The 13,964-nt window shown below is 43.3% G+C and overlaps 1 pseudogene; it reads left to right on the top strand.

The window, feature by feature from the left end:
• Positions 1 to 2,480: 2,480 nt before the first annotated feature.
• On the top strand, positions 2,481 to 12,838 carry LOC102498010 (gamma-aminobutyric acid receptor-associated protein-like 2 pseudogene; annotated as a pseudogene).
• Positions 12,839 to 13,964: the final 1,126 nt, after the last annotated feature.

Here is a 13,964-nt window from a genome sequence, read left to right as displayed (position 1 = left end):
CGCGTGTCTGAGCCGGACTTCTCATTGGTCAGCGGCTGATGTCACTAAGTATGCAGCCATCCCTCTCCTTCGAGCGGCGGGGGAGACACCTGTTCTGTGAGGGACAACTTGTTAAAGGGTCAGTGGTTCAGCCTCCTACCCCAAGAAGGAAAGCATCCAGGCTGCAGCTGCTGAAGGGAAAAAGAATGAGGAGAAAGAATGCACACTGCGCCCCACACCCACGTCCTCCACCCAGCTGCCGTGCACATAAGCAGACTTACGTACATTGAATTCAACAAGTACGCACACCGTGTGTCGAGCAATGTGCTGAAAGCTGTCGAAACACAAGAGAACAGAGGTAATCCCCAGGAAGTGACAATAAAATCGGGGAGACAAAAAGAACCTACACATTACAGTTGCAGAATATTTAAGAGTAGATGCAATCCTGTTCAGTAACTACATAGTTTAAATGCTTTATAACAAAATTTAATTTGCCATAGGATATGTGCGCTCGCTGTGGAGACAGAGAAAGAAAGAAAGTGAAACGGACCAAGTGAGAAAGCACCTCCCATCCAAGGGGCAGGAACTCGATGCAATCCCTTCTCCTCTGTACTCCTCTTAGGATTTGGGGCAGTCATGGCTTGGTTTTCAAGCTGGGGGTCCAGGGCCGCATCATCAGCCGCCTTAGCCATCTGGATGGCCCTACGTACTTATTTCAAAAAGTCTATAGCCCAGGTGGTATGGTAGTTTAGGATACTGGACTCCCACTTGTACAACCGAAGTTTGAGTCCTGTACCTGGTAGCTTGCTATCTCATTTTCTCTCTCTGTGTATGTCTCTCTCTCGTCAAATTAAAATAAATAAATAAAGATAAATAAAGTAATTATTTTTAAAATAATTGTTTATTTTTATTTATTCATTCATTTATTTTAATTTGACCAGAGAGAGAAAGAAATTGTGAGAAAGCAAGCCACCAGGTCCAGGATTTGAACCATGGTCGGCCATGTGGGAGTGTCCAGCGTCTTCACCACGCCACCTGCTGGTCCCCTAAAGTAATTATTTTTAAAAAGTCTATAACCCTTGGGGCCAACAGCTGGTATGGTTGTTAAGGCTCTAGACTCCCGTGTGGCTAACAGTGGTTCTAGTCTTGGACCTGGTGGCTTAACCTGCATATCTGCTATACTAAGTCTCATCCTCCCCTAATTTCGCTTGCCAAGATGCCTTCACTAACCCTCCACCAAATGTATTATCATTGTTTGGGCAGTTATCATATTTCCATACTGGGTTTTATGTTCTATTAAAACAAAACACTACTGCATTTAGTGAGTCCTTCCCTGTGCCAGCTGTGTAAGTGATCTTACATGCGTTATCTCACTTAATCCTCATAGCAACATCCTGGCTAGGACTCTTCCCATTTCATGATAAACAGAGGCTCAGAGAGATTAAACGACTTGCCCCAAGTCATGCAGCTAATGATGCTGGAATCAAGTCCCTTCCTGAGGTTCCTATTATTTATTATTATTATGGTAGCCAGCACAGTCTCAACCACCAGCACTGCACTCAACCTGTGTGTGTCAGGTCAGCAAGTTCAAAATGGCGTCTGCATGTAGACCAAAACTCTGAGAAGACAGGGAGAGGGAATGAGACGGTAACAAATTGGGATGGGAGGATTGTCAGTAATATTTCCAATTTTTTTTTTTTTTGGAGAGGTTTTTACTATAGGGTGCGTGCACTTGCCAGACAGACAGAGAGAGAGACAGAGAGAAAGAAACCGAGAAATCACACCCCAGGGGGGATGGCCACGCCACAATCCCTTCTCCTCCATTCTCCTCTCGGGATCTTGGGCACACACGCACACGCGCCCGGCCTGAGTTTTAAGCCACCGGGTCTGGGATGCAAACCGCGGTCGACTACATCAGAGTCCAGCGACATAACCATTATGCTAACTGCTGGTCCCAATAGTTCCAAATTTTCACTATTGGGTTATATACTTTTTTAAAAAAAGAAAGAATTATTTAATTTTATTTATCATTATTTTTTACTTTCCTACCAGGCACACTCTCACTAGAAAGAGAGAGAGAGAAAGCAAGCCACCAGACTCCAACTGGGGAAAAAAGGGTTACCTGAAGCCTGGAGGTACAAAAGCATACCACGTGTTTAGTGAAAAATAAGCGTAGAGCTTTGGGTGGAAGAGTGTGTTTACCACCGTAGTGGAAGATAACAATGACCAATGCTGAATTCGGCAGATCTTGGGGGAGATCTTGAGCATGATACTGCAAACTAATTGATTTGCAAATAAGTTTTGAAAAAGGAAATGACGTAAGACCTAATTTTGGTTAGAGTTGGAAAGAGGCTGGAGAGAGAAAAGTTTGTTGGGAGTCCACCACGCATAGTCCAGATAATTAGTTGACGTCTGACGGTGGAGTAAGAGGCAGAATAATAGATTGATAGGGGAGCATAGGTCTGAAGCCTCTGGAAAAACAGAATCTCTAGAGCTCAGCTATGGTGGTGGTAGAGGTGACAGAAGCATCAGACGAGAAGATAGAAAAAGGGAGCCAAGGTCAGGTTACTGGGAGATTGGCCATTAATGGGATAGGTGACCAGTTTTAGTGTGAAGGAGGGAGGGTAAGAAGAAGGTTTGTTTTGTTTGTTTTGTTTGAAATTTGCTATAAGGTACATCCTCTCTCTAGAGAGAAACCCCCCACAGGGGATGGCCACTCTGGATTTCGGGCACACAGCTGCCAGGTCTGGTACTTGACCAGGTCTGGTCGCTTTAACCACAGTGCCACCAGCTGGCCAGCAGACGTTTTTTTACAAAAGGTTAAGAAGTGAAGGGGTGGGGCCCACAGATGGCATGGTGTTTAAGACATTGGACTCCCACATGGCTGACTATGGTTCAAGTCCCAGACCTGGCAGCTTGCTTTCTCACTTTCCATTTCTCAATCTCTCTCTCTCTCTCTCTCTCTGGTCAAATTTTAAAAATAACAATAGCAGGGGACCAGCAGGTGGCATGGTGGTTAAGGCGCTGGACACTCCCACATAGCTGATCATGGTTTGAGTCCCGGACCGGGTGGCTTACTTTCTCATCTTCTCTCTCTCTCTTTCTCTCTCTCTGGTCAAATTAAAAAATAAATGAATGAGGTGAACTGGACTGGTGAGAAATGTACACATGTTGGAAGATTCACTTTATAACTGGAGTGAAGGGAAAGTTCTCTTTTGGCAGATGGCAGGCCTGAGATGTTTGTAGTGGAGACAAAAAGCCAGTAAAACTGTGCTGAGGTGAACAATGGGTGTGACAAGCTTTTGGAGTTAACAGGTAGAAATGGGACCAGAGTGAAAGTGATGACCACATGTCCATCGTGTGGAAGTCCAGGATGGCACCCGTGCAGTAGGATGCCAGCGGCCATCGAACAAAGAATGAACTTTCCATGTACGGAGGTGGAAGGACCTCTAAGACATGATATGAAAAAAGCAAAATGTGCAACAATGTACCTAATGTACTATATTCTGCTTAAAAGGGGAGAGAGAAAGACAAAAATAAAAAATGACATTTGTTTTTGCTTGCTCCTGTCTAAATAAACTCTGGAAGGATATAGAAGACACTAAGAAAGGACGTTACCTACTAGAGAACTGAGAAGAGAAAAGAGATTTTTAAAAATTTTACTGTGAGCCTTTTTATTTTTTATTTTCTTATTTTTGTGGCATAAAGTATATTAACTATTTAAAATGGAAACTTTATAAAAATTCAGAATAGAAGTTAAAATTTTTGAAAAATTATTCCTCATTATGGAACATTATGCAGCCATTTAAAGTAACAGAAAATATGGGGCCAGCAAGCAGAGTGGTGGTTAGGCGCTGGACTCCCACATGGTTGACGATGGGTCAACTCCCGGTCCTGGCAGCTTACTCTCTCACTTTCCCTCTCCCTCTGTTTCTCAATGCTGAACACACGTGCCCTATAGCAAATTTAAAATAACAATAACAATAATAATAATAATTAATTAAATAAATAATTGTTTTTACAAAATTTTAGTAATATAGAAAATACATACACTAACTTGGGGAAAAGTCTACAGTACAAGAAGTACAAATAATAGCTTGTACACAAAATAATGATAAATGTTTGAACGGTGAATGTTAGTGCGATGACTGTATCATTACACGTTGTATTCGTTTACTGAAAAACCACTGTGCCCCATAAACATCCACAATTATTTTATGGCAATTAAACATTATAATGATAAACCAGATTATAGAATAAAGAATATAATTATCTGATCAACAGGGAATAATTTCAGTTTATTTCAGGTCCCGAGACGGTGTTTCAATTCTTTGGAATATACGATGTGGCCATTTAAAATGGAACTCCAAAAGAATATTTAAAGATAAGTAAAATTTGGGGATGAGCAGATGAAGTAATGGTTACATCACTGGATTCCTACATAGTCGCCAGTGGTTTGAGTCCCAGTCTGGGTGGCTTAAAACAGGCTGGGCATGTGTGCATGCATGCCCAAAATCCAGAGGGGAGTATAGAGGAGAAAGGGTTGTGAAACGGCCATCTCCCCAGGGGGTGATTTCTCGCTTTCTGTCTCTCTGGTGAGCACATGCACCCTATAGCAAAAATCTCTTGAAAAAAAGAAAAAAGATAAGTAAAATTTTAACAATATAAGCTTTTTCTTTTTCTTTTTTTAGTTTTGCTACAGTGCATATGCACTTGACAGAGATATATAGAGAAGAAAGTGAGAAATCACCCCACAGGGGAATGGCCACGTCAAAATTATTCCTCCATTCTCCTTTTAGGATTTTGGACATGTCCGCACACATGCCCAGCACGATTGGGTCCAGGACTCCAATCTTCAAGTTGGCCATGTGGAATCCAGCACCTTAACCACCACACTCCCTGCTGGCCCAATAATATAAGCTTTTTTTCCTTCTTCTTTTTTGAGAGGTTTATGCTATAGGGCACGTGCACTCACCAGAAAGACAGAGAGAGAGATAGACAGACAGAAAGCAAGAAATCACCCTCCTAGGGGGGATGGCTACACTACAATCCCTTCTCCTCTATTCTCCTCTTGGGATCTTGGGCACGCATGCACATGCGCACTGTGTAAGTTTAAGCCACCAGGTCCGGGACTCAAACCACGGTCAACTACATGAGAGTCCAGTGACATAGCCATTACACCAACTACTGGTCCCACATTTTCATTATAAGTTTTTTTTTAAAAAGTGTAAATTTCAGCAAAGCCAAAGAACAGATGAAAGTGAAATCAATTGCACTGATGTGGTGGGATGTGTAGCATTTTTTAACTGTAAGATTATATTTAATATTATTATATGTGCTTATGAAAATAATTAAAATAACATTTCTATAAAGAAAAAAGAACACTGTCGCTGGAACCAACATTAGTCAAAAGGTGTATGAAGACAGGGCTGGCAGGTGGTGTGGTGGGGAAGGGGGTTGGACTCCTAAATGGCTATCACAGTTCGAGTTCTGGACCCGGCGGCTTGCTTTCTCACCTTCTCTCTCTTGCTCTCACTCTGTCCCTCTCTAATCAAATTAAAATAAATAAATAAGTAAAATAAAGTAAAATAATTACTCAAAAAAAAAAAAGTATATGAAAAAAAGAACAGTGACAAGGTGTGGACTGGGAGTGTTAGGAAGGAGAAGGCTAAGGTAGAGCAGGGCAGGAGACCAGGCACGAGACTGAGAGCAGCAGTGATGGCCAAGCTTGGGTGGCTGATAATGAGGTGAGCCCAATTGGCTAGGCTGGTGATTTCTTTCCAAAAATACATAAAAATATGCTGAGAAAGCCCATAATAAGAACTGCAAATACTGTGAAGTGCAGAGAAGCAAATGAGTCTGGGATGGTTTGAAATATATCATTGAAAAGCTCATCCATGAAGGTGGTGTGGTGGTTAGGACATTGGACTCCCTCATGGCAGACTGCAGTTTGAGTCCCGGACTTGGCAGCTTGCTTTCTCACTTTTCTTCTCTCTCTCTATCTCTCTCTCTGTCTCTCTCTGGTGAGCATATGTGCCCTATAGCAAATATAGCAAAACATTAAAAAAAATAATAGGGACCAGCAGTTAGTGTAATGGCTATGTCGTTGGACTCCCACGTAGTCAACTGCGGTTTGAGTCCCGGACCTGGTGGCTTAAACTCACGCCGGGCGTGTGTGCGTGTGTGCCCAAGATCCCGAGAGGAGAATGGAGGAGAAGGGATTGCAGCGTGGCTATCCCCCCTGGGGAGTGATTTCTCGCTTTCTATCTCTCTGTCTCTGTCTGTCTGGTGAGCGCACACACCCTATAGCAAAAACCTCTCCAAAAAAAGAAAAAATAAATAATAGGGGCCAGCAGTTGGCATGATGGTTAAGGCACTGGACACTTCCACACGGTCAACCATGGTTCGAGTTCTGGACCTGGTGGCTTGCACTCTCACTTTCCCTCTCTCTCTCCCTAAGTGTCTCTCTGGTCAAATTAAAATAAATGAATAAGAAAATTAAATTAAATTAATTATTCTTTTTTTTCTTTTTTTTTTAAGAGGTTTTTGCTATAGGGCGCGTGCACTCGCCAGAGAGACAAAGAGAAACAGAAAGTGAGAAATCCCCCCAGGGGGGATGGCCACACCACAATCCCTTCTCCTCCATTCTCCTCTTGGGATCTTGGGCACGCACACACACACACCTGATGTGAGTTTTAAGCCACCGGGTCCAGGACTCAAATCGCGTTTGACTACATGGGAGTTCAGCAACATAGCCATTACGCTAACTGCTGGTCCCTTCTCTGGTGAGCACATGTACCCTATGGCAAATTAAATAATAATAGTAAATAAAAATTAAATAAATTTAAGAATTGAGATCAATATGAAACTAGACAAAGAGTAATTACAATTTTGTAAAAAAAAATGTGTTTTAAAACATGATGAACAGGGCCAGCAGGTGGTATGGTGGTTAGGGCTCTGGACTCCCACATGGCTAACCACAATTTGAGTCCCGGACCCAGCCAGTTGGGTCTCTGTGTGCCTAAAATCCTGAGAAGAGAAGAGATTGCAGCATGGCCATCCCTCTGGAGAGTGATTTCTCATGTTCCCTCTTTCTGTCTCTCTCTGGCAAGAGCACGGGCCAAAACCTTTTAAAAAATGCTCACTGTAAATACAATTTTATTTGCCAAGAAAAACAAATAAATAAAAGAATTATGGGGCCAGCCTGTGGCAGTTAAAACAACTGGATCTTACATGGCCAACAGCACAGTTCAAGTCCTAGACCCAGCAACTTGAGACATGCGGGGAATCTGTGTGTGAGTGTGTATGTGAGTGTGAGTGTGTGTTCAAAATCCCTGAGAGGAAGAAGCGGAGGCACGGGGATTGCAGCGTGGACATCCTGCATGGAGGGTGCTTTCTTACTTTCCCTTTCTCTTGGTCTCTCTGGTAAGTGCACCAGCCCCTTGGCATTTTTTTAAAAAATTATGTTCTAATGTGTATAAAAGAAAATACATCATGATATAAATAATAATTATCTCCATTTGGTAAGATAATTTTTTTTTGTTTTTTGTTTTCTTTTTTTGGAGAGGTTTTTGCTATAGGGCGTGTGCACTAGCCAGACAGATAGAGAGAGATAGAGAGATAGAAAGCGAGAAATCACCCCCCAGAGGGGATGGCCATGCTGCAATTCCTTCTTCTCCATTCTCCTCTCGGGATCTTGGGCACGCACGCACACGCGCCTGGCGTGAGTTTAAGCCACCGGGTCCGGAACTCGAACCGCAGTCGACTACGTGGGAGTCCAGCAACATAGCCATTACACTAACTGCTGGTCCCAGATAATTTTTTTTTTTAATTCATATTATTTCCTGCCCCCCAGATTTTCTTTAGTGAATGTGTTCTTTTTGTTTTTAGAGGTTTTTGCCATAGGGTGCATGTGCTTGCTGGGGAGAGAGAGAGAGACAGAGACAGTAAGAGGGAAAGTGAGGAATCATCCCCCCCTGCCACCATGGGGAGATGGCTACAGCTGAAATCCCTTCTCCTCCATTCTCCTCCTGGGATCTTGGCCACGCACGCATAGCCCAGGCTGAGTTTAAAGCCACAGGGTCTAGGACTGAAACTGTGGTTAGTCATGGGGGGCCCAGTGACATAACGAGACTGAGAGCAGCAGTGATGGCCAAGCTTGGGTGGCTGATAATGAGGTGATCCCAATTGGCTAGGCTGGTGTCATCTGCTGGCCCTGAATATGTTTTATTTTTATTAGCAAAAAAAATAAAAATGTCCAGGGCCAGCAGGTGACGCAGCGGCTAGGGCACTGGACTCCTACATGGCCCACCAAGGTTTGAGTCCTGGACCTGGAGGCTTGCTCTCTCACTTTCCCTCTCTTTCTCTCTGCGTGTGTCTCTCTCTGGTGAGCACATATCCTACAACAAATTTAAATAATAATAATAACTAAAATGAAATATTTCTCCTTTTTTAGAGGTTTTTGCCTTAGGATGTGTGCTCTATTCAATTATGCCAACCACCTTAACCACTGCACCTACCAGATGGGCCTGCTCTTGAAGGATGTTTAGCTGGAGACTGTCATGCCAAAATCTTTTTGGGGAAAATTTTAATAAGCAGGCAGTAATGATAGGAGTATAGGAATTAAGAAAAGAAAACTAGGGAACCAGCAGTTAGTGTAATGGCTATGTCGCTGGACTCCCATGTAGTCGACCATGGTTCATGTCCCGGACCCGGTGGCTTAAAAACTCACGCCGGGCGTGTGTGCGTGCGTGCCCAAGATCCCGAGAGGAGAATGGAGGAGAAGGGATTGTGGCGTGACCATCCCCCCTGGGGGGTGATTTCTCGCTTTCTGTCTCTATGTCTCTCTCTGTCTGGCGAGCGCACGCGCCCTGTAGCGAAAACCTCTCAAAAAAAAAAAAAAAAGAAAAGAAAGCTAGCAGAATGAGTTGGCATAACTGAATAAAGCTTCACAAAGTAAGTTGGGTTTGCCTAACTTCAGTGAGGAAACAGCATAAATAAGGATGAGCAGTCAGGATAAGATAGGAGTGGAGGATAAGATAATGACTAGTGAGGAAAATATACTTTGGGGTGCTTTGAGAAATGGGATTCCCCCCAAAATAAAGTCAAAATAGTTTAGATTTAATATTGGTTAGTGCTCCCTGGTGTTAATCAATGACCTGTGATCGTGCTCAAATTTAAGATTTTAAAAATTTATTTATTTGATCATGTTTATTCATTCATTTTACTTTAATTTGACCAGAGAGAGACACACAGAGAGAGAAAGAGGAAAAGTGAGAAAGCAAGCCACCAGATCCAGGACTCAAACCATGGTCAACTGTGTGGGAGTGTCTAGCACCTTAATCACCACACCGCCTGCTGGTCCCCCTAGATTTCAGGTTTTAAAAATTGTGTCTATTGGGACCAGAAGTTGGTGTAATGGCTATGTTGTTGGACTCCCATGTAGTTGACTATGGTTCAAGTCCCGGACCTGGTGACTTAAACTCACTCTGGGCGCATATGCATGAGTGCCTTGGAGAGGTTTTTGCTATAGGGCTCCTGCGTTTGCCAGAAACACAGAGAGAGACAGAGAGACTGAAAGTGAGAAATCAACCCCCCGGGGGGTGGAGGATGGCCATGCCGCAATCCCTTCTCCTCCATTCTTCTCTCGGGATCTGGGGCACTCACACACATGCACCCAGCATGAATTTAAACCACCAGGTCCAGGACTCAAACGCGGTCGACTACGTGGGAGTCCAGCGACATAGCCATTACGCCAACTGCTGGTCCCTCTACCTATGTTTTTTTTTTTTCTCAAATAATAATTTTTAGTTCAAGAAGAAATATGAATTCTGCTAAGATTACTCTGAGCCTAAAATAATTAATAAGTCAAGAAAGCCTAAACTAAGGGAATATTAAATCAGAATTATATTGGATTGTGTTCATTTCAAATTTATTAGACAATTGGAATATCATACTGAGAACAATTGCATATGTGAAATGGAATATGATTGGCAGTGCTCAAAAAAGAAAGGGCGTAGGGATATTATGACACATTTAGAGAAAGCTTAGCAAATTTAGTTAAAATAAACTTAATAAAGAAAGCAGAATATGTGCTGAAACCACATAGGAAATTAAATTCTCTTACTGATGCTCGACAGTTTATTCCTCTTCCAGAGGGAGGCTGGGTCCTCCTTGATTATACTTGAGTTGAGGTCAGTAGGTGTAGGAATTGGTGCTGAACTGGGAAAAATGAAAGCAAACAAAAACACAAAAAAACTAGCTACATTTACCTTGCTGCCCAGCAAATGATTCAAACTTGCTTGGATTCTTTGTAAGTAGGCTTTTTTTTTTTTAATTATTATTTTATTTTTAGCTTTATTTTATTTATTTATTTATTTATTTTCATTTGACCAGAGAGAGAGGAAAAGAGAGAAAGCAAGCCACTGGGTCCGGGACTTGAACCACGGAGTCCAGTGCCCTTAACTACCATGCCACCTGCCAACCCCTATGAGTGGCTCTTAAAAATTTCCAGACACAGGGATCACTTGGGAAGTTTGTTAAAAAGGCAGAGTCCCAGGCTCTAGCCCTAGTGATTCTGATGCTTAGGAGGTCAGGTTGGGTGAACTAGCACACCGGAAATTTACCCTCCTTTTTAAAAAATCGCCAAAGGTTGCACATGCTCACAGAGACTGAGAGAGAAAGAGAGAAAAAAAGCACTCCCAGTGGGGTGTGGTCATACCATAACTCTTTCTTCCATTTCTCCATCCTGTCAGGATTTTGAACCTATGTGCCAGGCATGCTTTTCAAGCTGCCAGGGCCATGTGGGATCTGGCACAGGGTTTACTGCTGTGCCACAGTGCCAGTTCTGGAAATTGACCTTTTTTCTTCTTTTTTTTAAACCACAGGGCATGTATGCTCCCCATAGACAGAAACAATGAGAGGCAAAGTGAGAAATCACCCTTCAGGGAGCACGGCCACTCCATAATCCCCTCTCTTCTATTCTCCTCCTGGAATTTTGGACATGAACACACATGCCTGGAGTGGTTTTCAAGTCGCCAAGTCCAGAACTCAAACCGCAGTTGGCCACGTGGGAGTTCAATGCCTTACCCACTGTGTCGCCTGCTGGCCTAGAAGTTTACCTTAAGCAAGCAGCCTGAGTGATTATGATGCAGATCATCTATGGACAATTCTTTGAAAACCCTCTCTAAAGAATCTAGGATCTTCTCTTAGATAAGAATACAACTTGTGTAATTAAAAAAAAAAGTCCCAGTTTAATTTTTTTTTAAAGTTAATTAGTGTTGTGATCAGCAGCAGGTAACAAAAAAGTCAACCTGCAGTGGCTTCAAAAAGTAAGTTTTTGTTTTTGTTTGCTTTTTGTCTCAGGCAACAAGATGTCTAGGAGTAGGCTATCCAGGCTAGGCCCTTGCACTCATGATTTAATAATGCCCTCGAGGGGCCAGAAGGTGGCATAGTGGTTAAGGTGCTGGAGTCCCACGTGGCTGACTGAGGTTCAAGTCCCAGACCTGCCTTGAAACTCACACTGGGTGCATGTACACACATCTAGAACTCCTAAGAGGAGAATGGAGGAGAAGGGGTTGTGGCATGGCCATCCCCATGGGGGGTGATTTTCCCCCTTTCTGTCTCTCTGGCTAGTACATGCTCCCAATAGCAAAAATCTCTTAATAATAATAATAGTAATAATGTCCTTGGAGGCTAGCAGGTGGCATGGTGGTTAAGGCACTGGATTCCCACATGGCAGATCATGGTTCAGGTTTCAGACCTAGTGGCTTGCTTTCTCACTTTCCTCTCTCTCTCTGGTCAAAATTTAAAAAATAATAATAAATCAAATTAAATAAATAATTATTTTTTAAAAATTAAAAAATAACATCCTCAAGGAGCCAGGCTCCTATTCTATTACCCCACTGTGGAAACATCTTCATTCTCATGGTCACGAGGTGGCTGCTGTGCCTCTAAGCATCACACCCGCACTCCAGATATGGAAAGAGAAAAACAAAGGGTGCAAACCAGACACGTTTGTTCCTTTTGCAAAGTGTTCACAGATGCTTCACCAGCAACTTGTGCCAGTATCTCATTGGCCACCAGGTTGCATTGCCCCCCCTCTAGGAGGACAATTAATATTGTTAACTAAATGTACTACTTCCCTGACGGGAAAAAGCTGGGGTTCGATTATTGAAAAAAAGAAGGGGAGAGGTGGCCAGGTGGTGCAGTGGTAACACAACCTGCTCCACATGGGAAAGGTCCTGGCTTTGCCTGGCCCTCTCTGAGCATTCTGGGTGTGCATGTGCCTGTGAAACAGGCCAGCTGAGACGGGATGGATCGTGGCATGGGGACCCTACTGGGGGTGCCTCCCTCCCACCCTCTCTTTCTGCTCTTTCATGGAAATAAAATAAAGAAACCCCTTGCTGTGCATCACTGCCGCCACCCGTTGCTGTGGTTGGTGCTGAGCTCCGCAACCCAGAGCCGGCTCCGACCTCTCACCACCACCTTGAAGTGGATGTTCACCAAGGACCACTCGCTGGAACACAGATGCGTGGAGTGCGCGAAGATCCAAGCAAAATATCCTGACCAAGTTTCAGTGATTGTGGAGAAGGTCCCAGGCTCTCAGATCGTTGACACTGACGAACGTTAATACTAGGTTCCATCCGACATCACTGTGGCTCGGTTCATGTGGATCGGCAGGAAGAGGATCCAACTCCTTCTGAAAAGGCGACCTTCCGTTTGGTGGATAACACAGCTCCACAGCCCAGCCTAACTATGGGACAGCTTTACCAGAGGGAAACAGATGATGATGGATTCTTGTGCGTGTCTTGAAAGCGGAGAGAACGCTTTTGGCTTCAGAGGGCCAGCACTGGGTTAGGTGCACCCTGCTTGTGTGGCTTATAAACAGCCGGCCATTTTCTATTATTATACCAAAACCTCTTCCCATAGACCTCTTAGTGCATTTATAACTGCATTTATTTCTTAATATATTGGAAAGTTTTGTTTCCTTAGACTAGTAAATTATCATACAGAGTTTTATTTTGAGTTTTCCTTTTGTGCATTGTTCTTGTGTTACACTCTCCAGGAAACTTGTTCCTCTGGGAATCGTATTTAATGAAGATCTTTCCATACCGAAGTGAGGTAGGTGCAGTATTAAAGTGAAAGGGAAGGAGATGATGCTTCTATTCTGAATTCTGTTTGACGTGTTAAGTGGCTAAGTAGTAAAAGAATCCAAATTAAGTCCTTAGCAATCAGAACACTTGCTTCACTAGATTTTGCCAACCGCCAATCATGTTGGACTGAGCTAATCTGTTCCTCTTTCTGAAACTATTAAGGTAAATAATTAACAAAAAAACTTCCACTTATAAAGACAAAAAAAACTTTTTAAACAAGACTATTTATTTTATTTGTTACTATTATTTTTTTAATTTGACCAGAGAGAGACAGAAAAAGAGAAAAGGAAAGAATAAAGCAAGCTGTCAGGTCTGGGACTCGAACCACAGTCTGCCATGTGGGAGTCCTGTGCCCTAACCACCATGCCACTCACTGGTTCCAATAAACTTTTTATTTTTTAGAATTTCTTTTTACAATTATTTTATTTAACTTTATTATTATTATTATTCAGTTTGATCAGAGAGAGACAGAGGAAGAGAGGGAATGTGAGAATACAAGCCACCAGGTCTGGGACTTGAACCACAGTCGGCCATGTGGGAGTCCAGCGTCTTTAACCACCATGCCACCTGCTAGCCCCTAAATAAACCCTTTTAAGAAAAGGAGAAGGGATGAGAACCAGCAGTTAGCGTAATGGCTATGTCGCTGGACTCCCACGTAGTCGACCGCGGTTCACGTCCCAGACCCGGTGGTTTAAAACTCATGCCGGGCGCGTGTGCGTGCGTGCCCAGGATCCCGAGAGAAGAATGGAGGAGAAGGGATTGCGGCGTGACCATCCCCCCTGGGGGGTGATTTCTCGCTTTCTGTCTCTATGTCTCTCTCTGTCTGTCTGG

This window comes from Tupaia chinensis, unplaced genomic scaffold (assembly GCF_000334495.1).
Source record: "Tupaia chinensis unplaced genomic scaffold, TupChi_1.0 Scaffold000610_1, whole genome shotgun sequence".
Classification (NCBI taxonomy): Eukaryota; Metazoa; Chordata; class Mammalia; order Scandentia; family Tupaiidae; genus Tupaia; species Tupaia belangeri.
Note: the sequence above shows the minus strand (reverse complement) of the source record. Positions and strands in the feature narration are given on the sequence as shown.